Source organism: Mauremys reevesii, linkage group 7 (assembly GCF_016161935.1).
Source record: "Mauremys reevesii isolate NIE-2019 linkage group 7, ASM1616193v1, whole genome shotgun sequence".
In the NCBI taxonomy this organism is placed as follows: Eukaryota; Metazoa; Chordata; order Testudines; family Geoemydidae; genus Mauremys; species Mauremys reevesii.
Genome location: NC_052629.1, coordinates 106903446 through 106931394, shown reverse-complemented (window position 1 = coordinate 106931394; position 27949 = coordinate 106903446). Strand labels below are relative to the sequence as shown.

Sequence of the window (27949 nt, the reverse complement as noted above, 5' to 3'; positions counted from 1 at the left end):
GAGCGCTAGCGTGAGTATGTCTCCTCAATAGAGTTGCCAGTTTTGGTTGGACATATTCCTGGAGGTTTCATCACATGACATAATCTTTAATTAAAGATTAAATCTTTAATTCCTAGAGAGTCCAGGACAATCCTGGGCAGTTGGCAACTCTGGTGAGCTGGGAATCACACCGGTAGCACTAAGTGTAGGAGTACTCCGAGATCAGCGCTCAGGGTTTACAGAGCTGTATAAAGTTCTTAATTGAAGAGAGAGAATAAAATGAGATAAAAGGAAAAAGTGGGGAAGAAGATGATTGTCCAAGCAGCTGTGCTAAAGAACACACGTCCTCCATGACCAAGAAGTCAGGGAGCCAACAGGGCCTTTAAGAGACAGCAAGAGATGATCTCTTGACAGATCAGAGAGACATTGATTAACAAAATAAATAAAAGCAATGGTTTCTTTGCTTTAATGTTCATCAGAGAGAATGAGGGACAGATGCCAGAACCGATTTTCCAGGGCATGATGGAGTTACTGAAGGAAATTAGGGTCACGCTAAAACAGCTGATCACAAAATCCAAATGTCTGAAGGTTGCAAATCCCTAGATCTCGAAATAAAGTGTCAAAAGAGATAGGGGAGCCTTCAGCAGATGTATTTCAAAACAGCTTTGGAAAGAGGCCAGGCCTGCATAGGCTGGAGCGAAGCTGATGTCTTGCAGCATGGACAAGGATGGTTGGAGTGAAGAGGCAGGGAACTAAAAACCTGCCAGCATGACTTAACGGTCATGCAGAGATGGAGAGAAACACTCACAAAGTAGGGAGAGGAGAGAACTGTGGGAATCCCTGTGAAGGTGGGATACAGGAAAAGAAATACCACTGATTATTTCCTTTCCTTTGGAAGAAATAGGAAAATAACTCACAGAGGGCTATAATTCATCTGGGTACTTGGCAGAACTGGTTGGGTTGGTTTTTTTGGTTGGAAAAATGGCATTTAAAAAAAAATCCTTGACGCTTCCACCAAACATTGTTAGCCTTTATCAAAATTTTCTTTTTTTACAAGAAATTTTTGGTGATCATTTTTATTGTCATGGTAACCAAAATGATTTTTGAATTTTTTCATTTCCCACTTTTAGGTTTTCAGTAAATGGAAAAAATTTTTAAATTACTTTGATTTAATTTTTTTGTCCAAAAAAAAAAATCATGCCAAAGTTAACAAAGAACAGAAAACGGTCCATTTTAAACCCTGGAATATATAAACAACTTAAAATGGGAAAGGAGCACTGTGGCCAAGGTGCCATTCAGAGTGGCTAAGCTAGGAGCCTGTGCAGCCAGATGAGCACAGGGAAACACTGCAGGGAACATGACTACTGGCTGACTGTAGTAAATTAGAGCTGGTCCGAACTATTTTTCCCCACAGAAATATTTGACAAAAACCAACAAAAACTCAATTCATTTTTAAGTTTTCCAGGGAAATGTTGGCGTTTTGGACTGAAAACTCAAAAACTGAATGATGTTGGCTGGAAATCAAATCTTTTCTTGGCCCAACTATTCTGACCAAAAACCTGAAATTTTCAGCTGAAATCAGTTTTGACGGAAAGTTTTCGACCAGCCCTACTAGTCCCTCGTTGGTGGGACTGTGCCTTTAAGTAGCCAAGAAGGAAAGGCCCAGGAAAGTGAGGGATGGCACTTGGAAGTGAGAGGATGAAATAGATGCTCCCACCTCTTATGTGTGGGGGAGAGAGAGGAGGGATAAGCGAGAGGAAGGGGTAAAGGAAAGAAAGGAAAAGGAAAAAAACAAGATAATATACACAGGCCCAAACAGATTTTAGGTTGTATTTAGGCTCCCTTACTTTACTGTACTTCCCTGGCAGGTGTCCTATAGCTCTGTACCTTCTGGGGACGGGTGTGTTGGCAGGTTTGAGCACGGCTATTCATACTGCTGGCGACTCTGGAGTTAAACAATTTAATAAAACGATGGGGAAAATCACTGTAAATTGACCTGGATGTGCATGCAGCTCCTCGATGGTCTAGGCCTGGCAACCAGCCAGATCCCCAACTTATGTGGAAAACTGATGATTGGAAACATTTTCAGATGGTGGCAATTCAGTGTTTGGGCTCCACCTCTCTTGTAGCAGAAGAGGTTGGCAGTGGTTAGGATTTCTCTCTACCCCCTCCTCACTCCTTTTTTACAAAAGTCAGTTGAGGGGAGAGAACTCGGCAGCTCGGCTGCAATATTCCTCCTGTACAGAGCATGGGCTCACGGCTAAGTGTGAGGGGAAGTTTCAAGTGCTAGTAAATATCTGATGCTTTGGGGATCAGCAAAGCAACATGAAAGAGTCCCAACGGGCAGAAGATTGTCATGCTGCAAATTAAGTACATGCACCAAAAATACCGCCTCCCAGACAGGCAAGTAAGGAAGCAACCAAGCGTGCATGAGCAGGGCTGGCTCCAGGCACCAGCTGAGCACATTGGGGTGGCATATTCTATGGGCCGGCATTCTAACCCAATCCTAGGGCAGCACGGCCGTTTTTTTGTTTTTGTTTTTGGTTTGCCGCTCCGGCCGCCCTGTAGGGGGCGGCAGTGCGGAGGAGGGGAGCGCCCTGCAGCAAACTGGGCAGGGCATTCCCTGTTCTTCCCTCTCCCCTGACTGGAGCGGCGCGGGGCCCGCCCGGCAGGCGGCGCAGTGGTCGGGACCGCGGGACAAGTGCCCCGCTGAAGTCCTGGTCACCCCCCTGCTCTCTCTCTCCTCCGCTCCTTCCCCTTCCTCCCCGTTAGACTGGGTGCGCACTCCGCTGCACGTCTGTAGCACAGGGAGTCCCCCTGCACCCTGGCTCCGGCTGCCCGGCAAGAGTTTTTTTTGTTGTTTTTTCCCCCTGCTTTGCCACTCCGGCCATGCCCCAGGTGTTTTGTTTTGTTTTCTTTCCCTGTTTTGCCACTCCAGCCGCGCTCCAGTTTCCCTCCTACCCCCGCTTTGCTGTTCTGGCCCCGTCACAGGTTTTTCTTTTGTTTTGGTTTTTTCCCTCTCCTGCTTTGCCGCTTCGGCCATGCCCCAGGTGTTTTTTTTTTTGTTTTGTTTTCTTTCCGCTTTGCTGCTCTGGCCGCTCTGCAGGTCCCTCCCTGCAGCTGCTCTGGCCACGCCGCAGGTTTTTTTGTTTGTTTGTTTTTTTTCCCCTCCTGCTTTGCTGCTCCAGCCGTGCCACAAGTTTTTTTTGTTTTGTTTTCTTTGCCGCTCCGGCTGCGCTGCAGGTGTCTCCCCCGACTTTGCTGCTCGGGCCGCGCCAAAGGTTGTTTTGTTTTGTTTTTTTCCCCTCCTGCTTTGCCGCTCCACACTCCCCCGCCCACCCCCTTGGGGCGGCAAAAAAGCCAGAGCCGGCCCTGTGCACGAGCAATTGAGCACCTAGGCTTTTGATGCAATTTTATTCCATTAAACCTAAAGGTTTTCTCCTATACCCTCCTCTGCTACAGAGAGCCTGTGTAGCAGGCATTTTCGTATTTTGATGCTTGGCAGACCAAGAAATGTACTTAGTCACAGTGCTCTGTCCGTGATCACAGAATCATTATAATCTCCCGCTAAGAATATATTTTAGCCCAACATCTTTATTCCCTCCAGAATATGAACATCCCCTCTCTCTCTCCAACACAAATCCCTGCAGCTCCTGGACATCCTCTCTGTAGTCCAAGACTCAGATCACTGAATGGGGTTAAAACTTAAGGGGTAGGGGGATGATAAGCACATTGGACCCCTGTATGGAAAGTCCTGGCCTCTCTGTGGACCTTGGGTTGGAGAATGTGATTGACGTTAAGGTGGTTAAGCACCTCCTAAATTGATGCTGACAAATTGGGGGAACCACTGTCACTTTTCTCTCCCCAGCGTCAAGCAACTACCGTGTGAGTCCTTTCCCAAAATGCAGTTGGAAAATAGGAGCTAGGATGAGAGGTTGGCACAGCCCAGCTTCCCCCTGCACACTTCACTTGCATGAAAATATCTGGCAAACACTCTTCAGCATGGATCCCTGTTCCTGCTTTGGCAGCTCCTGCAGTTGTGGAATTCAGGTCTGTTTCTTCCACATGCACACGGCTTTATCCTCTCCTTTAACAGGATTTCTTTCATCTTCAGGGCTGACCTGTTTTGCCACTGAATTAGTATATCTTGCCAATACCCTTCCAGATTCCCAACCAAGAGTAGCTTGCTCCCAGCGGATCCTTTGCAGGTTTGACTGAGAGCACAGTGCGTGCTGGGACAAGATTGTGAGTGGTATAGTCAGTGGCATGCGAATAGCTGTGCAGTGCAGACATGATCAATAAAGTTCAAAGTCTCAGTACCTGGATTTAAGGAACTCCCCAGCAATCCATGGTGGACTTGTCTGCTGCCTGAGCCAACCTGAGTTAATCTGCAGCATCTGGTACAAATGGAGCGATCTCTGCTAAAGTACTAGTAGCAGGCTAATTTCAGAAGGCTCATGAGTTCTGTTCACACCAGGACCCAAAATGTAGTACATGAAAGAGATGACACACCACGAGAGGGGTATTCTGGCTAATTGGGAAAAAGGAAATCCCCAAAATCTTGTGAGAGAGGCGCTTTCTGTTAGGCTTTGCAAACTCAAGTGGCTCTGTCGGGGTCCAGCTAAACAGCCAGACCTTTGGTTTTTAGGGTTATATTATTATCTGAATCAAACATCCAGACCATTACCCAGAAAGGCATGTGCTTATCATTCCACACCATGGAGGGGGCCTAATGGGATGCATGGCATGCAGATTAATGGTGTGTGGAGTCCCATGTCCTAGAGCAAGCAACTGTGATGATACAGTCATTTGCATTAACAGCTGTCCTCCGCCTCCTTCAGCCCTGGGAGGGCGGGAGCAGAAAGACAAGAGCCCTTGCGGCAGATTTCCCCATCTCAAAGTTGACTTTAGAACAGCTAACAGCAGCCATTTAACCTTCAGGCCAGAAACTTAGCCATGAAGGATGTCTTCCCCCTGTGGTGGTTGATCCCTCTGGTTTTTAATTTCACTCCCCACAGAGGTCGTGGAACTGATCAAACAGCATCTGCCGCTCGTTCCCTGGGGAATGTAATTACTTTGGAAGAGCAGGTGACAGGGAGAGGAGACGAAGCAGAGGAGAGCAGCAGATAAAGGTGCAGCCTTAGAGGGACTAGTATTTTATTCCTGAATAATTTATCTATCTGCCTCAATCGCTGTGCTATCCCAAGGCTAACACCAGAGGATGGAGGGGAAAAAATAAGTTTATTAGGAAATTTCCAATCTATGGTAGCTTTATGTTGTTTCCTAAGGGTTTCTTATTTTGCAAAACTGACAGGAGCTTCTATGTAAGTTTCCATCCACTATTGCAAGGGCAATAGGAATGTTCGCAGTAGGAAGTTAAATTAGTATTAGGTTCAACAGGCTTGGGCTTGGGCTATCACACTAAAAATAGCTGTGTAGACATTGTTTTAAAGCTGTGGTCAGACTGCAGCTGTGGCTCTGAAGCCCACCCCCCCTCTCTAGGCTTCCGGAGCTGCTGCCTCTACACAGTTATTTTTAGCATGGTCGTGTGAGGCCCCCACAAGCCCGAGTCTGTCAACCCGAGCTAGGAAGTTCCCTGCTGCAGGCTGTGTAGACATACCCTCAGAGCCAAATTCAGAAGTCGTAGAAGTAGAGGAGTAAGCTACATGTTGGTACGTGGGGGAGAGTCTAAGGGGAGGTCTACACTACAAAGTTTTGCTGGCAGAGTTTTATGTTGATTTGGAGTGTGAAAAAATCTCACCCCCTAGTGATGGTGCTCGCTGACAGGCGACTTGGCTAACATCATTGGGTGGTGTAGCTGTGCTGGCAGAACTCCTTGTATCAGCTTTGGCTTTGTCTCCACTAGGGGGCTCTGCTAGCTTAATTACACCAGCTAAGTCTTGGGAGTATAGACTGGGCCTCAGAGAGTGCAGTTAGGTGGCTTTGCATCTTCTGTCAGCGACAGTACACATGCACACACATGCACTCACTCTGAGTCTGGTCCAAACTTTTACCCCCTTCCAGGGATTTGTCTTTAGTGTGTGCAGAAATGACACCAACAAAGCATGAAACTCAGACTGTTTTTCTCTTGCGCTTGCTTGTTCACGGGGGTTTTCCCTGTACAATCCTTCTGTCCTTTTCCCCCTACTTCTCTTTGCCTCAGATAGACGCTCAAACCCACAAGCAAACAGGATCTTACTGTTCTGGACAGCAGCAACAAACAACAGCCCAGCTGGTGCAGGGTTCTAGAACCTTGTGTGCCGTTACAAGGGGTCTGCGGGTATTGTCTACACTGCAGTAAAATACCCAGAATTCAGAGCCCAGGCTCTGAAACCCAGCAAATGGGGAGGGTCTGGGATTCTAGGATCTAGCCAGAGCCTGAACATCTTTGCTGCTATTTTGAGCCCTGCAGCCTGAGCCCCGCAAGCCTGAGTCTATTGACTTGGACTCTGAGACTCTGTGCTGTGGTTTTTCTTTGCAGTGTAGACGTGCTGTGAGACTGTTAGTGTGCCTGTCATGCTGAGGAAGCCACAAGAAAATGTAGGCCCCAATTCAGAAGTGAGTCTCAGTGAATCTAAGGGAGTCTGAGTTTGCCTGTTCAGGGCTTTTTTTTTGTTTGTTAGTTAGTTGTTGCAACTACAGCATCAGGAGATCATGCAGGTTGCATATTACTAATCCAGTTCTCTAGGATTGTTGAGGTGGACTGTGTTACAATGAACTGCCCCTGACCTCTATTGGATTTTTGTCAGAACAGCTCAGCTGTGTGTCATAGACCCTATACTGCTACAACAAGGCAAAGTATAATAGTTCAAATGGCAGGGCACTGGGCTTTGGAAGGAGGAGGATCTAAGTTTTATCTTTGTTGCCACTGTGAAGTTTTTAGTAGCCACGGCATGCAGTAAAGTGACTCACAACCTTGAAATCCTAGAAAGTCAGACATCTTATTGAAAAATTCATCATATTCAGAAAGAAATGTTCTCTGCCTCTGGGTGGTCAGGAGCATTTGTAGCTTTCTTTGGGATGGATCTACAGCATCTTTGCAAACAGATTCATTTTTCTGGAGATATTCTCCTGACATCTGTTTCCTTCTGCTATGCCCACACAATTTGGACATCTGCATAGATACTAGTGACACTGGTATAGCAAAATAACACTTGCCAGTACTCCCATTTCTCCTTCCGGAAAGCTCTTGTGGCGTATCATCCTGGCATATCAGCAGCCCTTGAGATGCTTGCAGGGAATGTGAATGATTGAGAAGAGGCAGTGGTTTGACTATGAGAAATTCTCCCTTGCTCTTTGTGGTCTGCAGAAAGTCAGTGTCTGAGAACCACTCTTTAATGGCTCTGTGACTCCTGCAAACCATCTCACTTAACAGGCTCAGCATAATGACGGGTCCAGCTGTTATAATTTCATGTTATTTTCCTAGTTAAAAAAATCCTCTCTGCATGGGGAAACACTACTCCAATCTTACTATTGGATTAATTATCTAATCCTTAGCAGTTCAGCAGAACTAGATTGTTCACATGTGTTTCCATCATTTGTTCCCTCCCTCCTATCTGGACAAAATATGTAAATTGTCAGACTTTTTCTCATTGGAGAAGCTGTATTATTCAATGCATTAGTGTCTCTGATATAAATCAAGTTAGAACTCCCTGTTATGCTCTGCTATAAGGCAGTTTACGCAATAGCTAGATAACATTCTTTAGGATGAGCTAGATTTGATATTGAATCCATCTCAGAGCTCAGTCATTTGACCGAAGTCAGATCAAATGCTGATTTGATGGCTTCTTTTTCTTTACTCCTTAGGACCCACCTGGTTTGGATGCCGGCATAAATCAGCAAAAGAGCTCTGCACACATGGCTCCTACTTGTATGTCCATAAAATTGGAAAAGTACATATGCCCACTCTTGGTAGGTCCGACCACTGCATATGCATTGCAAATGGTAACACCTGGGCACGCACATGCAGGTGTTAGAATTTGCAATGCAAAACTCATTGCGGCAAGTGGAGTGCAAATTCTAACACTGTGTGCATGGGTATTGAAAGTGTGCATACAGATTGTTGCACCTTGTTAAGTGCCAGTGTGTACATGAGAATGTTCATTTCTGCACACACGCAGGGACCTTACACGCAAAAGTCTCAGTCAGACATTTTCAATTTCATATAAGAAATGTTTCCCTCTCAAGCCCGTATTCCCACTAAGAAAGAGTAGATAATCCATGGGTTAGAGTTAACCCATCCATCTCAGGAGCTAGCACAGAGGGGGAAGTGGTAGCATAGATTATATCCCCGCTTTTTCCAGCGGCAAAGAGTCCTGAGGAACTGGACTGTTCCTTTTAGGTAACACCTGGGCACGCACATGCAGGTGTTAGAATTTGCAATGCAAAACTCATTGCTGCAAGTGGAGTGCAAATTCTAACACTGTGTGCATGGGTATTGAAAGTGTGCATACAAATTGTTGCACCTTGTTAAGTGCCAGTGTGTACATGAGAATGTTCATTTCTGCACACACGCAGGGACCTTACACGCAAAAGTCTCAGTCAGACATTTTCAATTTCATATAAGAAATGTTTCCCTCTCAAGCCCGTATTCCCACTAAGAAAGAGTAGATAATCCATGGGTTAGAGTTAACCCATCCATCTCAGGAGCTAGCACAGAGGGGGAAGTGGTAGCATAGATTATATCCCCGCTTTTTCCAGCGGCAAAGAGTCCTGAGGAACTGGACTGTTCCTTTTAGGATCATCAGCTGGTTCCTGTCCTGCTCCTGTGGCAGTGTAGCTATGCACTGCCCCATTTTCAGGCTGCATTGTAGGGTTACAATCCAGCCCCATGAGATTAACAGGAGTTACCTGGTGATATATCATCTCATGGTGTTGCATGAGGAGGTAGTTTGTACCATCACTATAGCAGCATTCTGCCCTCAGGTAGTGACTGCAAAGGTCTTTTCCCATCTAGTCCTGATGACAGTGACAAGTGGAATGCGTATGTTTGTCTATGTGACACAAACCAAACAAAAATCCAGACAAACCAAAAACAATCACCCCTCCCTGCACTGCTTGTTGTTGGAAAATGTTTCCCTATTGGCGAAGAATTCCGTTTTAATTGGAGATGAGCACAGACCAAAACTTTGCACGCAGACATCCCTGAGCTTTGGGAAACCATGGATGCAAATTTAAAGTTGAGCTCCTCTTTAAAGTCAATAATAAGATTCAGAGTAAAGAACCATGCATGCCTGTGCATCACAAGCTTTGAAAAGCATTCCCATTGGAGAGGGCTGTGCTGGTGCGTTATCTGTTTTTTACCTTCTCTTGTTCATTATTTATTGAGCACTGACAATGCGTTTGCCCATGTGCAGACATACAAGGTGAATGATACAGTGCCTTGCAAGCAGCTGTATTAAGGATGTTTACATGAACACAAGAAGACCTCTGCTGCTTATTCCCCACCAGAGGACCTCACTTCTCCTTATTACATTATACTCCCCTCAAATTTGATGTCATGGATAGAGGATATAATTTCAGTTGGGGAATAGGCAACAAATTTCCAGGGCCTGCTGTACACACATGAGGTTTTTTGGAAGGGGTATATGTATGTAAGGACAGGTGGACACATTGAGGTTTGCTGCTAATGATACACCACACTTTATTTTTCTCTCTGCATGCATGTATAACACTGACAGACCCCGGTTGTTGGTGAGTGGGATCGAACTGGGATCTCCAGAGCTTAGTGCAGGAGCCTCTACTGCATGAGCTAAAAGCAATATGGCCCTTAGCTAAGGTCTGTAGAGTAGACCCATTAATCTCTCTTGAAGTGGTCTCGGTGCCACTAGATGGGACAGAACACCACACCCAGGAGGTGTGTGGGTTACATATAGACATGCTCAACTTCCTGCTAGAGCAGGGGTGAGCAAACTACATCCCAGAGGCCGGATCCAGCCCCTCAGGGCTTTGGATCCGGTCTGCGGGATTGCCCCCCGTGGCGCAGTGGACCCCGCACTGCTCTCAGAAGCAGCTAGCACCACGTCCCTGCCGCCCCCGGGTGGAGGGGGAAGAGGGCTCTGTGTGTTGCCCTTGTCTTCAGGCACCGCCCCCCGCAGCTCCCATTGGCCGGGAATGGGGAACTGCAGCCAATGGGAGCTTCGGGGGAGGTACCTGGAGGTGCGGCAAGGGCAGCACATGCGGAGCCTTCCTTCTCCCCTCCCCTCCCCCAGGGGCCGCAGCGCTTCCTGGAGTGGCATGGGGCCAGGGCCAGGGCAAATGTGCAGGGAGCCTGCCTCGGCCCCGGTGTGCGCTGCTGCCTCCCCGGAGCTGCTTTAGGTAAGCAGCGCCGGACCGGAGCCCGAACCCTGCCTGCACCTCATCCCCCAACTCCCTGCCCTGAGCCCCCTGCCTACACCCCACTCCCTGCCCCAAGCCCCCTGCCCCACCCCACACCCCTCCTGAACCCCAACTCCCTGTTGCACCTTGCACCCCGTGCACCCTAACCACCTACCCTGATCCCCCTGCTGCACCCCTCCTGCACCCCCACCCCCTGTTGCACCCTGCACCCTAACTCCTGCCCTAACCCCCTGAAGTTCACACCCTCACCCCAAACCCCTTCTGAGCCCCCCATACATCCTGCATCCCTCCTCTGCCCCAATCCCTTGCTCTGAGCCCCTTCCTGCACAGCACTCTCCCTTCCATACTATGCACTCCTTCCCGCACCCCATCCCCCTGCCCTGGCCCTGCATACAATTTCCCCATCCAGATGTGGCCCTCGGCCCAGAAAGTTTGCCCACCCCTGTGCTAGAGGATTCTGACTAATGTTGGCTGACAGGTATTTCCTATACTGAGTCTATAATTTGTACTGCCAGAAGGGGGCATTCAAGATATTTAGAATACTTAAATTGTACGTTCTTTCATGCTGGACTGTCTCTTTGTTCTGTATTTGTACAGTACCTGGCACAGTGGGTCCTGCCTCAGGCACTACCATGATAGAGAGAAACAGTAATAATAATGAGCAAGATCCACAGTTAGTATAAATCAGTGTAGTTCTCAAAGCTTAATGGAGATGCACTGTTTTACACCTGCTGAGGATCTGGCCCAGGATATTCTTATATTGTTGCATTACAAGTCTAAGCATTAAATCCTGGGCCTGATTCTCCACTGCTTTGCACGTTGTATAGTCACTTACACCTGTGCAATGGGTAGCCTTTTGTATCCACTATGCACAGGTATAACTTACTATACCTAGTGCAAGACAGTGGTGAAAGCAGGTGTCTAGTTTTCATGCAGATGATCTCTCTTCATGAAACAATAGAGAAAAGGGAAGGAAAAGTGTGATCCTAAATCATCAGAATAATTTCTAGAATATAAGTACTATGAGACTTCTCTTGGCAGTTTAAGGACTGCTAGGAGCATTCAGTATAGCTTATTAGCTTAGTTTAGATTGGAAAAACAAAATAATTAGGGAAGCAACAGAGGCCAACCTTTAGACACTAGCTTTGCAAAGGTGGCAGTTGCCAGGCAGAATTTCACAAGACCTATGCACAGTATAGCAAGATTACGCAAACCCTTGCATTTGCAGCCAGATCTGACTCTGTGAAGCTTGCTCCAAATAAATAAGCAAACTCCCCCTAAAACACACAATACTAGAAAACTTTTGGTATCCAACCTTCCTGCCTGGAGTCAAGGCTAGCGTCAAACTTGTTCCAAAATGATAAATGGGGAGGACAGATAAACCTCTGCTGTAATTGTTTCCTGTCTTAACTTCAGCTACACTGTATTAATTAGGGAGACAGAGGAAGTTGGAGATATGAGTTGAAGGCTGCTGGGCATTTGTAACGGTAGCTTTAGTAGGTGAATTTGAGCAGCAGCAGCAGCATCAACACAGCAAAGGGAATAATATGCTCAACCCAATTAGTTCTATGGGTACAATGCCAAGTCATTTTCACAGGCTGTACCTGCAACAGACAAGGTTTTCCAGCTTGTGAAATATTTGTGTGTTGCTCTGAGAAGCACAAAAGCCAGCAAACTTGTTCTTATTCTTCAAATTTATAAAGGATGAGCCATATTCACCTCGAGTGTAATTCCATTGATGCCAACAGAGTTACATGAGGGATGAATTTGGTCCAAGCTGTTTTTAAAATATACCTTGTTCTCCAGGAATAAACTCTCGAGATCTCTTGTTCCTCAGGGCGGTGTAACTTTTTCCACCTATCTGATCAACGTAGGGTGTTAAAAATAGCAGGCTATTTACCCCGTGTAAGTATTTGTTGTTGTTTGATATGAAAGAGTTTATTGTCTGCTATGTTGGGAGCAATTTTCCATCTTGACTTATGAACACATGACTTATGAGGAGAGGCTGAGGGGACTGGGATTATTTTGTCTGCAGAAGAGAAGAATGAGGGGGGGATTTGATAGTTGCTTTCAACTACCTGAAAGGGGGTTCCAAAGAGGATGGAGCTAGACTGTTCTCAGTGGTACCAGATGACAGAACAAGGAGTAATGGTCTCAAATTGCAGTGGGGGACGTTTAGGTTGGATTTTAGGAAAAACTTTTTCACTAGGAGGCTTAGTGAAGCACTGGAATGGGTTACCTAAGGAGGTGGTGGAATCTCCTTCCCTAGAGGTTTTTAAGGTCAGGCTTGACAAAGCCCTGGCTGGGATGATTTAATTGGGGATTGGTCCTGCTTTGAGCAGGGGGTTGGACTAGATGACCTCCTGAGGTCCCTTCCAACCTTGATATTCTATGATTCTATGATCTTGGAAGCATCTGCATCAAGCATAAGTCAAAGAAAGGCATTTGAACTACAATTCCCAGAATACCTGGTGCAAGGCACGTTCCTAAAATTAAATGGAAAGAGAGCAGCAGCAGCATAGTAATCATCACTGTTAGCTTTTCAGAGTTTAATGCTTTCACGGTAGCAGCTTGATCAATAATTCAAATAGCAAGAGAAGCATAACTCTTGAAATTCATACAGTCAATCTTATGCTTGTAATTCAAAGATAATTCTGAAATCAATAGCAATATGACTTTGTCATGGAATATGAATGATTTGAGTAGGTTCAGCTGTATTTGCTTTTATGTTGAAATGTGTTCCACTCTGCCATGGGGAATTTATTGATAATCCTAAAGGAGGCTGTATTTACAGCCATAAATGTGATCAGCCCCATCACAGCCAGGGTGCTCTCTATGTCTTTGGGGTTGCCACAAGTCACCCCTTTAATGTTCCACCTCCTTATCCTGCATACTGGGCCAGTTCTGGTGGCCACAATTCAAGAAGGATATTGATAAATTGGAGAGGGTTCAAAGAAGAGCCATAAGAATGATTAAAGGATTAGAAAACATGTCAGATAGTGATAGACTTGAGAAGTTCAATCTGTTTAGCTTAACCAAGAGAAGGTTATGGGATGAGTTGATCACAGACTGTAAATACCTACATGGGGAACAAAACTTTGATAATGGGCTCTTCAATTTAGCAAACAAAGGTGTAATAAGATCCAATGGCAGGAAGTTGAAACTAGACAAATTCAGACTAGATATAAGGTGCAAATTTTTAACAGTGATGTTATTAACAATTGGAACAGCTTGCCAAGGATTCTGGTAGATTCTCCATCACTGGCAACTTTAAAATTAAGATTTTTTCTAAAATATACACTCTAGTTCAAACAGGAGTTAATTCAGGGCAGTCCTATGGCCTGTCTTATGCAGAAGGTCAGACTAGATGATCACAAGGGTCCCTTCTGACCTTTTGTTCTATCAGTTCCTCAAGGGCCTCTCCTGATCTGACTTCAGGGGGTTGAAATCACATCTCTCGCTGAAGCCAATGATGGTCACTCTTACTATCAGCATAAGGTGGGGTTGCTAGCAGCTGGTTGTGGCCACAAGGTGATACCTCCATTTCATCAGCTAAGCACACTGCCTGTGAAGACCTCTCAGTCACTGCTCTTTTGCCATCACCAATACACACTAGAGGGAAGGACAGAGCTGGGAAGCTATGTGCGCCGATGTGATCTGTGCTTTTGTGTCTTTCAGATCAGATTATTTCAGTGTGCTCTGTAGTCAGAGTACTACCGGTGTGGGGCTCTGCTTTCTCCAGTGTTGATATCACTCGGCTGCGTGCGTGTGTTCCCTCTGTGTGCTGCCCCAGCTCTTCGAAGATAACTGACACAGCAGACCCGACGAGAACCCCCAATAACCACAGAGTCTAGTAAGATGCAAAGTCACGTCGACTAGGTTTATTGCGACCTTGGACACAATGGCAGTTCCCCGTAGATTACTTAGTCTACCGGGCATACTACTAATAGGTGCCTCTTGGCAATGGACCCGGCTCAGTCAGTGGCGGGACTTTCCACTGCCCCCTCGGCCGGACAAAGACACCGCCCGAGGGATGCATTCTTATACACAGGTACAAACAAGTTACACATCACTCCTGACGTATTGAGGTGCAACCCCTCTACGTAGCAAGGTACAAACCCTCTACGTAGTAAGGTGCCGCCTCTCACCTTGTACATGTTAGTTCGAACAAAACAACTCTATCCATCATATTACCCTTTTGGCCCTGTCATTGGGATGGGCCAGTCTGTTCCTTGTTATCTGTGTGGCATGTGCAAGTTTGTGAATGTTCAGTACCTTTTAGGTACGTATCTTCTTGCAGCATCAGCCCTTTCCTTGCCAGCTTCTGTGAGCAGAGCCTGCCTCTGGCTCACAGCTTAACTTTGCTTTATGTTAGCAAAGTCTTGACCATTACTTTAGTTTAGGCCTCAGGCCTCATACCAGGCCTCTGATACCAAGGTTTATATCTTAGGGCCTCCTCTTACTACATTCCCCCACTTTTTGTCTTTTTATGGGGAGGATGTTTACCCATCGTCCCGGAAAAGCATAGTGCATGGACTAAAGATAACCCAGTGGGCTAAACACTGTTATGTGGTTACCTTATTTTACCATCCATACACTCATGCCCCATCTGTCTGTTTAGTCTGCACATTCCCTCGTACGACTGTTAGGCAGATTTTATTATTAAATTATTTTTTAGTCCCTTATGGTGGGCCTAGGAATGTTAGGCCCGGGACCATGACTGAGGAATGTAATATTATGATTGAGCCTTAGAGGCACTCCCAAATAATTAATATATATGAATTATATGGGTATGGCATATATAAAAGCATGTATGGGCATATATGTATAGTATGTATGTGTACATATGACACCACCTTATATCTGTTCCGTTGGTTGATGTTTAGGCCTCAGATATGGGGTATGTTTGGTGGCTGCAGCTAGGGCAGAATGGGGCAGGCTGCCTGCCTGGCAGTGAAGGCCATAGGGAACATATTGCTATTGTGATAGCAAAAGACATGCTGTGAATTCTTGATCTGAGTGTTTGATCTGAAACATCTGTACAAAAAGGGTTAAGTAGAGAGGGTGTTGCCCAAAGGGCTTCAGCAACTGCACTTGGATGGTTGTTAAGGAGGTTGTGTGGGATACAACTCTCTTCGGTGTGGATGGAGGCTCACACTGAAGCCAGCTCGTGTGGACACTGATTATGGCTGAACCAGTCTGAAGAGGCCCTTTGTGCTTCAGTGTAATTGGACTAGAGCAGGTTAACAGCCAGGCCCATCTGAACTAGCCCGTGCTCAATACTGATAACAGTGGCCTCTGGGTGATCAGGTGGGTGAGTGAGGTCTGATGGTTTCCTAGTGAACTGTGCTGAGAACTGGAGAGAAAGGCCAGAGAGGAAGTGGCTATAGGACTGGATTCTGTGGTGTCTTGACTGAGGTTTCTACATGTGGAATTCCTTGCGTGTAGCCTTGCAGTGGTTTTTCCTGTCTGTTTTTAAGGCAAACATGTCTTGTGTCTATATTGTAAATAAACAAATTAGCCTAGGAAATATCCTGAATCTTGACAACTAACTTTTCTTCCAACAAGAACCTGCCCCACTCTGTAGCCTCCCAAACTATTGCTTCTCAGCAAAGGAGAGAAAGTATTGTCTCCCTGCTCACTTCTAGGGGTAAGCCAAGCTATTGATGTTGCTTTATAAAGCCCCAGTCTGGGTGCTGGTCACCTGAAGAGCTCTACTCTCTCCCCAAGCACTGCACCCAGATGAGGTCAGCTGGGGCTTTCAAGCAAACAGTCCCTATATTTAATGGTCTGTGGGTTGATGGCTGAGCTTACTCACTGGAAGACCTCTGACTTTGGAATTCACTTCCTCCCAAGTGCAATAAAGGCCATACTTGTTGACACGGTGCAAGGGGCATCTACTGTTTAGGCTTTTCCTGAGATGGTGGGGTTCAAATGGTCTCTTCACAGTGCCTGGGGACATATAACAGGGTGCATTTTAGAACCTCAGATAATATCTGTCCTGATTTTATAGCTTCTGCATAAAACTTTGAAGCTGATGTGTGCTTTGCCCCTGAAGGGATTACTGGATTGGTTCCTTAAACTCCTTTGAGCAGGAATCTGGTCTTCCTATGGACCAAATCCTGTAGTCCTGATTAATTCCTGCTCAAAGTAAAGTCCTGTTGCTTTCAGTGGAGTTTTGAATAAATTTGGTTTGGGGCTTCTGTGCATGTGAAGTACCAAGTAGGCTTTACTTTGGAAATAACATTCAGGTATCCTCAGAAATGACTCCAATGTGCGATTTCTAGCTATTGCCAGAGCTTTTAGGAGGAATGTCTAAGTAGAGAAACTCTCCGTATCTTCTGCCTTGTACTTAGATTTATTAAACTAATTAGCTGAACTTAACAAGGGTGGCTTTTTCCCTGTGCTGAGCTCTCCCCAGCCTGAGTCAAGGGAAGGCACCTGCAAACATTTGGAATTGACTCCCACAGGTTTGTGATCCCCCCTGCTGGGGATTGTATGGTAAGTGAGCTGATGTTCTCCCATTCATTTTGTTTCATTATAATCTTGCTGTCTTCACCCTAAAATGCAGCCAAGGTACATTACAGGTGCAATAGCTAATGCATGCAATTACAACTGTCCACATCAGGTTAGCAGATTGGATTAGAAACAGTCAGGATCCCAAAGTATTGGAGTCTTATTGCTGGGTCTCCAATGCAGCCACATCTAATGAAATTCAACAGATCGTGTTGAATTAGATTGAATAATGGGATCCTCCTCTTCTCAATTTAATGGAATTCTAAACTGTATGTCTTTAGTTTGCTGTTAAAATGCATGTTTACATGAAAAGGACATGACCTAAAACTTTAGATCTGAACTCCTTGGGCTTTGGGGAAGTTTGTATCCAGATCTGCATTTTGTGGCTTAGGCCTATCTCTGGTTTTTACTAGACCTGTGGTAGTAGGGCCTGGCAGTCGTTTGAAAGCTGCGGTCTCAGATCATGGGAGGGGGAAAGAATGCCTGGCATTGCTCGACGGCGATGCCTCCAGGATGGTATTGGTTGGTTCTAAGGAAAGTTCTGTGTGTTTAGATGGAGCATGACTGGAATCTGGAGCTTTGAAAGTGAGATTTCACGGAACCTAAACAGTGTGCTTGTGGATTAACAATAGTAACACTTAGCACTGTCATTCCTCTGTATAATTCAGTGTGCTTTACTAAGGGCAATGGTTAACATTATTACCCCTGTGTTACAGAGGGAGAAACTGAGGCAATGGCAGAGGCCGCAGTATAACCCAAGTCTTGTAAATCCCAGTCCATCCTGCCTTCTCTCCACTTCACCATGCTGCCTGTAGACCAGTGTGGTTCCACAGGACATAATTTGACAATGACTGACCTAAAATAATCTCTCCTGATGTAGCTTCCATTTATTGTTGTTTAAAAGAATTTGCAGAGAAGCCGTGTAGCTCGGTCCGAGAAAGTGGCCCTCACTGTAGTGTGCTCCTACATGATTGCCCGAAGGTGACTATTAGGTTGTCTCATCTGCTCAAGTGATCGGATGCACAAACTAGTATTAGACAAAGCTGAAGAATGTAACCAGTGCCAGAACGGTAACTCCCCAACTCTTTCCACAATCGTAATGATTTCCCCCCCTCTTTTGTTTCAAAATAGCCCAGACTCAAGGACCTTCTGGGCCTGCAGCAAATGCCATTTATTTGACAGGGTTTTGGGGGAAGGCTGCGGTGAGGCTAAGGGGGTGTTTTGCTGCTCTCATTTATTGGCTGGCTGAGTTATTTCATTATTTGTGTCTTGGTTATTTTCTGCTGCTTGAGTGGACCTCCTATATGGTTTTATCTCTTATTAATTGTTAAGGCACCTGGAGTTTTGCATGGGTGTTTTCTGTTTAAATTTCAATATATAAATAATGAAAAATATTCTTTCCCTGCAAGCAATGTATTGGCTATGTCTTCAGCAAAGCATTGCCCACGCAGCTTAGTCAAACTAAACCTAAGTGAGCCCGCAAAGAAGCAGCCCTTAGAGCTCTGATGTGGAACAGAGGAAGTGCATAGGACTCCGCAAAGTAGTTAAAATGATCTCTTTGCCATTATCAGAGGGGTAGCCATGTTAGTCTGGATCTGTAAAAAGTGACAAAGTGTGGCACCTTATAGAAGTATTGGAGCATAAGCTTTCGTGTGTGAATACCCACTTCATCAGACACAATTAGCCATTAGCCATTCAGTAATCAGCAAGGAAACTGCCATGATGGAGCGGAAGGTCCCTGACGACTCATCACTAGCATGGTCACAGCCTGTGCTGGTGGGAGACAATGAAATATCTGAGAGATTTATTGGGGATGGCAGGCTACCAGAACCTTGCTGGGTCTTGTTGCACTGACTAATGGTCTATGGTGCATGGCTGCTGTTAATCTTCAAGCGGATAGAACGCTTGTGAGGGGCCATTGCATCATCCCGCTGGTGGAAATGACAAAAGCTGCCTCTTTATTTACTTGCAGCGCAAACAGTGTGAGTGAATGGATTTGTGTTTCAGAACCCTCTGGCCTACAGAAAACCAGAAAGATGCAACACTGGAGTGTTTGCTACCAAGAAACATGGAATTTTCATTTCTTCTCCCGTGAGACGAAATCAGGAAAAATAATGGCTTCCTCGTACCAGCTCCTGCTTTTGTTGAAGTCAGTAGCAAAACACCCGTCAACATCGGTGGCGCAGGATCAAGCATTGGAGAGGCACGATAGAATTTGCCACGGTTGTAGTGGGCCATGGAATGTGAACTCCTGCCTGAGTCCTAGAGATGGCCTCTGTCAACGAGGGCCCATTCTCTGCCTCCATCCTCTTTGCTTAAGCAGAGGGCTTCTGTTTCCAGTGCTGTCAATCTGCCACCTTTCACAAGTACTACATTCAGTTAATTTCCAATGAAATAGCACGCGGGGTTATTCAGCATTACTGGAGCTGGCTGACAGTATGAAGGCTTTTGAGAAGCCATTAAGACTGTGTGCTGAATTCAGCATCATTCCCTTTCATTTGCCTTGTTAAACACAATATTTTGTCCGATAGCACAAATTCTGCATGCTGGCACAGGACAAGTGTCTGTATCTATCAGTAGTTATCTTATTTCCACTGGGGTTTGGGTCTGGAACATTTGATTTCTCTACCCCTCACTCCCCCTGCAAAAACCCAGCTAGCAAGTAAGTCTTATTTAAATCAAAAGTAACTTCAACAAATGTAGCTGTCTGTCTATGTCTGTGCCAGGCACTAAGGGAATTTGTGCCCTTAACTCCTTTTCCTACTATTTGTTTTCTTGTCACAACTTAGCTCTGGTGGCACCTGCGGTAAAAGGAGGCCCTGGAGCAACAACAAAATCCCTTATGGAGACTTTCTTTTCTTGCGTTTCCAGCACTGAAATATTTGTATTCTTGCCTCTATGGACATATGTGGTTTGTGTCACTCCCTTCCTCCCCATCCCACGTATCCACCCCCTTGCTAAGGCCAGTGCTGCAGTGTTGCTAACACAATTGCATTATCGCAAGTTATAGCTCACTGCTGGGACTAGAAACCGTTATTTATATTGGCACGTTCGCTCCTTTCGTAATACACTTTTCTTTGTGGCAGCAAATCCCATTGCCAGCGAGATAATTGTTTTCATTGCTTCACTGGGAATAGTGAGGTTAACATCTTGAGCAGAGGCTAAAACAGACAAGAGCAAATGGCACAGTAGCTTAATCCGATGGAAATTACATTTTTTGGAATGGAGTTACGCTATTTTTGTGTCGTCCCCCCCCATACCTTTTTTTAAAAAAATGTCAGGGTAGAATTACATTTTATTTACAGCTCATCCCAGGATTTGAAGTCTTCCGTTCCATAATATACTGACTCACTGAATATTACTCTTTCCAGCCGCAGGTTAGGAGAAATCCTGCGTTTCAGTTGTGCAAATTCACATAACTCACAACCAAGTCATGAATATATGGGTTGAGTTCCAAGTTTTAATCATAAAGATTAGTTGGTGAAGACCTGTCCATCTGTCCTGTTCTCTCCCTAGTATATGCAGGGAGCATATGGAATACCTAACTTCAGGTTGCCATTATAAAAAGGTCTTTTCATGTTGCTAATAACTTTTTACCTGTCTGGCTGAAATTTGGTACTCCTACTCTGAGCCAGGGAGCAATTTTCTTCTGAAAGCTCCACTCAAAACAGTTGAGCTGCTCTCAAGCACTGAAGGAATAAGGGGTAGGGGTCGGAGGAAATCACTTTTCCTGCTAAGAAAAAATGATGTTCCCTTTTGAACAGCTCTGATGGCTCAAAGAAAGGACGTGGCCTGTGATGAGGTGTACAGACTGCACACCGCAGAGCAAGGGGTTAAGGAACAGATCTAGGCCCAGGCAGCTCCGCCCAGGCCCACCTGCCAAGCCTGCACATGCTGCAGGCAGGACTTTAAAAGGGGAAGAGGAGCAGTTCAGAGACAGGCAGTGGAAAGGTGCAGACGGCTGCGCTGAGGGGAAAGTGCTGCCCAGGGGCTCGTTGCTTGGGACCTCACAACGCAGACCTGTGTAAACCCACAGAGGAGGAGCAGGGGACAGAATGTGCCAGGGTGGTTTCCTCTGGGAAGCTGAAAGAGACTGGGGTAGGAAGTGGTTGAGGGGGGCAGTGGCTTAGCACCCCAAAGTGTTGCGTGTAGCTGCCCATCATGGGGCCCTGGACAGAGCCTGGTGGAAAGAATGGGCCTGAGCTCACCTACCCACTCCGAGAGGACAATGCAAGAGCCTTCAAATTCAGTAAGAGGCCAGAGGGAAAAGACTGTGAGTGTTAAAGTGCCCAGCCCTCAGAGCCTCTGTGCTAAAAGGAAGGACTGGGAACCCTCGGGGCAGGGGCACTGAAGGAAGGCCAGTGCTTCAGTGGGGAGACGTCCTGCCAACCCCGCCTGACCACTAGGTCAGTGGTTCTCAAAGCCGGTTCGCCGCCGGTCCGGGAAGAGCGGCCGGCACATCCCTCAGCCCGTGCTGCTTCCAGCAGCCCCCATTGGCCTGGATCGGTGAACCACAGCCAGTGGGAGCTGAGATTGGCCGAACCTGCAGTTGTGGCAGGTAAACAAACTGGCCTGGCCTGCAGGGGCTTTCTCTGAACAAGCGGCGGACCAGCTTTGAGAACCACTGCACTAGGCAGCACCTTCTGCAGGCCCCTACATTGTTGATTTGCCTTTCATCAATCCAGTCAAAATCTGATTAACTTTGTCAGAGTTGTAAGGTTTTGAAAACATACTTTGCTCAAGTGAGCTGGATTATGTCACACACACACACACGCACCACCCACCCCCGGTAGTGATGTGCATGAGTGTGTATGTAAACTGCGTGAAAATGTCCACCTCATTGATGATGTCTTGGGAATCCATTGGGTGTGCACATATGTGCATCACTGTGTGGGATAGAATTTCAATTTTCATAGATAATTTTTGTGATTGTGTAGCTAAAGAGTGCATCATAATGCAAATGCAGAAGGAGCAGAGTTAAGGTTACTCAGGCTGCCTTAACCTTGACATTTCCTGGCTGTTTAGCACTTCACTTTGCAACCTGAATGATGCTCTAGTGTGGTTTTCTTATATCAAATGTATCTGTGATATACTTAGCTACATTCCAGGATGTGTTCCAATGAAACCTTGGCAGCAGGAAATCCATAAGAGGACCGGGCGTGGCATTAAAGCCTGTAGGGAGCCAATGAAGCCCCAATGATGGATGAAGTTGGATTGTAAGTGGATGCAGCCAAGGCTGCAAGCACCTCACTATACCTGCTCCTATCCACAGATCCCCCATAGAACCTCAACAGGAGTTGCAGTTGCTCTTGTCTGGTGGAAACTCTGAGGATGGATGGGCAAGTAAACACCCTCTAGCCCCACTCAAAGTGAATTTCCCATCCTGAGGGTCAAGAGACCTTATTGGTTCAGGGAGGCACAACTTACCACATTGTGCAGCAGCATTACTGAACCTGGCCCGTTGTGTACTGCTAACCGGTTCCTTAAATGTTTTCCCTAGTCCCAACTCAGCTGGGAGTGAGATCAAGTCTCCAGTATTTTTGGAAGCTCCTCATATCCAAACGCTCTCTGTTGTCGCTGTCTCTTTTTCCTTACAAACATACACACAGTCATTTTCGGAGCCAGCCATCTGGGTTTGACAGATGTCTCAGGCTTTTTCTAGGCCTATTGTTAAAGGGGAGAAAGGGAGGGAATGCTCTGAATTGGAGGAAATAGCTTCCGATGGCAGTCTGCAATTTCATGGGCTAGATGAACTGCCCTTCTTTCAGTCAATTGCCATCAACTCCATTCATCGTAATCTGCATTTGCCGGATGGGAAGCCTCGGTTTTTTTGCTTGAAGTGTTGGAGTTGTCATTTTTTTCAGGAGAAAGCTCTGGTATGATTTTAAGCTTATTACGGGGCTGTTGAAAGATTTATGCTGCTCACTGTTTGTACAGGAGACGTAAAGGAAGGTGCAAAATGAGATTCCAAAAAGCCATAGGAACAAATCCTTCGTAGCCTTTGCCTGAGAATAAGATTACCACACCTTGGGTGCTCTTTACCCACCCTTACTGCAAAGGCTTGGCTCCTCTCAGGCACATTGCTGTGTAAATTCCCCTTCTTTGGCTTAGAAAGGTGCATTGATTTCTTTTTTCCATGCCCTCCTTGCTAGCATCTTTAAACTTTTATCTTGTGTTCTTTGTGAGTAAAAATATTCCTGTGTCAGATCATCACAGACAAATGGCAAAGTTGACATTAAGGCTAAATACCAACATCAAATGTCAGTTATGTTGTCTGTCTGTGTGTGTGTGTTTGTTTGTTTGTTTTGATCAGTGAACTTGAAGTAGATCAGCTGCCTGAAAGAGATGATATTCAAAAATAGAAGCGAGGGCTGAGACATTTTGTACAATAAAGGTCACGCATTAGGGAACTAATTTCCAGTGCATTTCCAAGAAAATATTCAGATGAGGTGATGTGAGGAGACCCTTCATTTCACAATTGGGATTGTAGATGGACGTCAGCCCCAACTTTCCATTCTCTGACACGTGGTCAGACTCGGCTTTGGTCTAAATCCTCCACACTCCTCAGCTCGCTTTTGTTTGTTGTTTTAAGTCATCTTGCACGGAAGCCTTGATTTTCAAAATTCCAGGGTTTCAAATTTAAGCATGCAATTTACCATGATGCTTTCATGCGAGCAAGGCCCAATGGGCACATTTAGGACATCTGTGCTAAAAGCACAGATTTTTATATTTGCATTTAGAATTTGTGGAATTAGTTGGCAAGAGGAGGAGAGACACTGGGGGATCATTCAAGTAATTACTCAAGCATTCCATTGATGGCCTCTCTTGAAATTGGGAGCTTGTCAAAAATAGCAGCCTAGGACAGATATTTATTTATACTGGAACCCACTTCGAGTTCTCTGTTTTGTCCTCTGGAGTAGATGGGGGAGGAGGGAGATCACTGAATTATATCATCACACAACCTTCATATTGTCTAGATTTAAAGAAGAATCCTGAGCATAAAGAGAGTTCATTTCAGTTGAGAGAACTGTCATGTCTACATGTAAACTGCAATCACTGAGCAATCAGAAATATTTAACTTTTCTGTGCACCCAGTATGAATCATGCAGCCTTCTGACACACCGGCTGTCATGGCAGATGGGTAACTAAATCAGAAGATCAGGTTTTATCCCTTTTAAGGTGGGGTCTGAAGCTTACACATTGCAGTCAAGGGTCCTGACCCCACACTGGTGACAGACCCTCCCTCCTCCCCAGCGCAGTGCTCTTAATGGCCTTACAAAAATCCATGAAATAAACCAGTCCACAGGTTACATCCAGTTTCCTAAGAGTTAAGTGAGTGGATGTCATTTGAATTTAGCGAGCAAGCCCATGCATCTCTTACTGTGTTCGCGAAGTGGTTCTAAGAGAGAACCACACTGAAGAACTGGATTCTGAAGGCACTGACCCACTTGTGCTGGATGCAGAGCACAGTCTCCAGATTTCCATCCCATTGCAGCCAAGTAAATGGGAGTTTCAGTAAGAATGTAACTCATGGGTTCTCAACCTGGGGGTTGTGATCCCCTCCATGGGCCAGGGGGATGTGGTTGCTGGCAAGAACCTAAAAGGTACCTAATTTGCGTTTCAAAAAGTCCTGTTTGAAAAAGGACTTTGTTAAAGCAATGTAGGTACCTTTTAGTTCATGCCAGCAGCATCTACCCGGGGCAGTTAGAACCCTGCAGTTCACACCCATGTGGTCTTCAGTGCAGTGTAGACAAGCCCTTCGGAATCTTAGTCCCTTTTGGAAACAGGATTTAGGCCAGGTCTACACTAAAAAGTTAGTGAAAAATCCACACTCCTGTGTGACATAGTTTATTATTAACCCTTGGTGTAGACAGCTCTAGGTTTGATGGAATTCTTCCATTGACCCTGCTACTGCCTCTCAGGGTGGATTAACTACAGCAACAGGAGAACTCTTCACGTTGCTGGGATGAGTGTCTATTCTGAAGTGCTACAGTGGTGCCGTTGAGCACTGTTGCTGTGCCGCTGTAGTGGTTTAAGTGTAGACCTAGCCATAGGCTATTAAATCACTTAGGGCTTTTGAAAATGTTACCTGCCAGCTAGCACTTCATGTTGCCTAGCCACAATTTTCTTTGCCATCTTCTCTGTGGGCTTTCCCTTGCAGTCTTCTTTTCTTCGCATTGTTCCAGATTCTCATCTCTTCTGTGCTGATCTGAATCTATAGCAATTGCATTGAAGGCAATGGATCTACTCCAGATTTATATCAGTGTACATGGGGCCACACTCTGGGCAGGTTTACACTAGAAGCTTGCATTGGCACAGATGCACCGATGCAGCTGTGCCACTCTAGCGCTTCTGGTGAAGACGCTTTAAGCCAACAGGAGAGAGCTCTTCTGTTGTCTTAATAACTCCACCTCCGCAAGAGGCAGTGTGATGGGTTACCCCCTACTCCGGGGTGCCACCTGATATCCTGGGGTACCACCGAGCCCACCTGTTCCATCAGCTTGGGCTCCCTCATGCTGTCCTGCTGAGACAGGTTCTCAAGGCTCCTCCAGCACACACAGGTAGGGACACACCCAGCTGCAGAAAGACACAGACATTGAGATCAGCTCTGGGTGGGAAGACTCAGCTCGGGGATTGCCCAGCACTCAAGTGCACAGCCCCCCTGGAGTGGTAACCCCCAAATTGTCTTGTGTCACACACAGATCTGTATGGCGTAAGCTCATGAAAATTGCCCCCTCTCTCAAGGTGGAGGAAGATCTGCACAGCTTTCCCCTACCCCCAGTTATGAATTGCACAAACTGGTTTAAACAAAACAAAACAAGTTTATTAACTACAAAGAATAATTTTAAGTGATTATAAGCGTTAGCGAACAGATCAAAGCAGATTACTGAGCAAACAAAACAAATAGGCAAACTAAGATCAATACATTAAAGAAACTGGTTACAAGTGGTAGTTTCTCACCCTAAATGTTGTTTTAGGCTTTTCTTTTACAGACCAGACACCTTTTCCATCCTGGGCTCAGCTCCCCCCAGGTCCTTGTTTTATAGATGTTCTCAGCAGTCATCCTGGGTGGGGATTCAGTGAAGAAAGAGCCCTGATTAACTCACTTCCCTGCCTTAAATAGGATTTACATATGGCAGGAATTCTTTGTTTCCCAGTTTGATCCCCGCCCCCTACTAGTGGAAAAATACTAGTAGGCCAAGATGGGTCCAGTACCAGGTGACATGATCACATGACCCTGCAGTGTCAAAGCAGCATCCCAGGAAGCTTCTCAGGAAGGTGAGAGATTAGCATCTTCAGAGTCTGATTGTTCTCCCTAATGGTCCATCCAGGCTGATTGCCTACTGTCTGGTGGGTGTTCCTCAGGTGCAAACACTTTTTTGTAATTAATACATAGTCAATATTCCTAACTTCAGATACAGAAATGATACATGCATACAAATAGAATAATCAAAGTCAGTATATCATAACCTTTCCAATGATACCTCACATGACCTGTCTTGCATAAAACATATTTTAGTTATGCCATATTCATATCATAACAATATCTCTATGAAGACTATCGGGTGTAGTCTCATAGGTGGTAACTACATCGGGCAGAGAAGCTTTCCCGCCGACGTATAGCTGTCTACACGGGAGGTTATGATTGGTATAATTATGTCGCTCAGGGGGGTGGATTTTTCACACCCCTGAGCTGCATAATTATACAGAAGTAACTATGTAGTGTAGACTTGGCCTCTAACCTTTGTCTTCATTTCTCTTTGGATAGCTCTAAAGTATTTAATCACTTCCCCCCTTTGATCCACCCCAACAGCAAACACTGTTTTTCACCTTGTTCAATTTTCCACTCGTGTGTTTTTTACTTTACTTCACCTGGGGTATTTTAAGCATATAGAAGGAATGTCCTATTTTAGGGCTTCTTATCTTCTATCTGCTCTCTGAATATTATTCTGTGGTTTAAGGTGTGACCTGATGTTCCTGGCCCAGTCTGCTATTTGCTCAATTCCAGTGGCACTTCAACTGCAGTCACCTTCTTGCTCATTCTGCATCTTGCTTGCATGAGAAATGAGCAAGATATTACTCTTGAATTCTTGCCCTACGTGATCTCCATTGTGTGCAGTGGAAATGAATTCCTGCTTTGCATCAATAGTATGGGCATTGGCCAGCTTTTTCAGGGGCCTCACCAATGCCATGTAAGATATTGTTGGTATCCTTTGTCACCAGTGCCTTTTGGGCCAGAATCAGAGACTTTAATGCACTTTGGGTCAGGCTCTTGGACCCTGATTCAGCAAGATACTTAAGAACATATCTAACTTTATGCATGAGAGGAGTCCCAGACTCAGCTGCAGGCCCTGATTCTTGACAACAGGTACTCTTGACTTGCAGACTTACCTTTGATGTCATTATTTATCATCTTGAATCTATAGAGACCCCACCCACTCTCAGTTCTAAATTAATCAAACAAACATTAGTATTCTGTGACTGCTGTGGGGAAATTGCTTTTTTTCCCCTCGTAATGTAATTTTAAAATATGTATTTAATGCAAAACTGTCTGCCCAGCATTGTAAACCATAATGAGGAGATTTAGTTCCTATTGCATGGTACATACGTAGTGTTCTGTTGTCTCTTGCAAATTGCAATAGAACTCGGGTTCATGTTTTTAGGCGACTCCTGGGAAATCGTTACTTCTACAGAAGGATCTGACTCTACAGTAATTGCAGGGGATACACGGGCAAAAGAGAAATCAAACAGAAATAAAAAGGTCAGCATTTTGCATCAGCAGAAGTTCTCTCGTGTTCAGGTCTATTTAAACTTCATTTGCATGTAAGGTGGAATTCAAGGCATGTGCACATTTCCCTTAAGCACCTTCTCCTCTGTCTCTCCATCTGTCAAATCTTTCGCAGCCAGCACTTGCAGACTCTCCTATAGGTGCCAGTGAGGGCACCAGCCTGTGCCCCTTCCCCCCACCACCCCAAGAATCTGCAGTGGCTCCCTTAGAAGCCAGGGAGCACCTAGACAATACAGCACTCTCCCCTGCCCCTACCAGACTCTACTTTCAATCTGTGACATCATTGGCATCTACTTCCAGTTGTCTTCTCATTTTCTGCACTATCCT

At 45.6% G+C, this 27949-nt stretch overlaps 1 protein-coding gene across 1 annotated transcript in view; it reads left to right on the top strand.

Moving 5' to 3' along the window:
• The window catches only part of GRIP2 (glutamate receptor interacting protein 2), a 463550-nt gene that overhangs the window by 41293 nt on the left and 394308 nt on the right, over positions 1-27949 (top strand). The window lies entirely within an intron of this gene.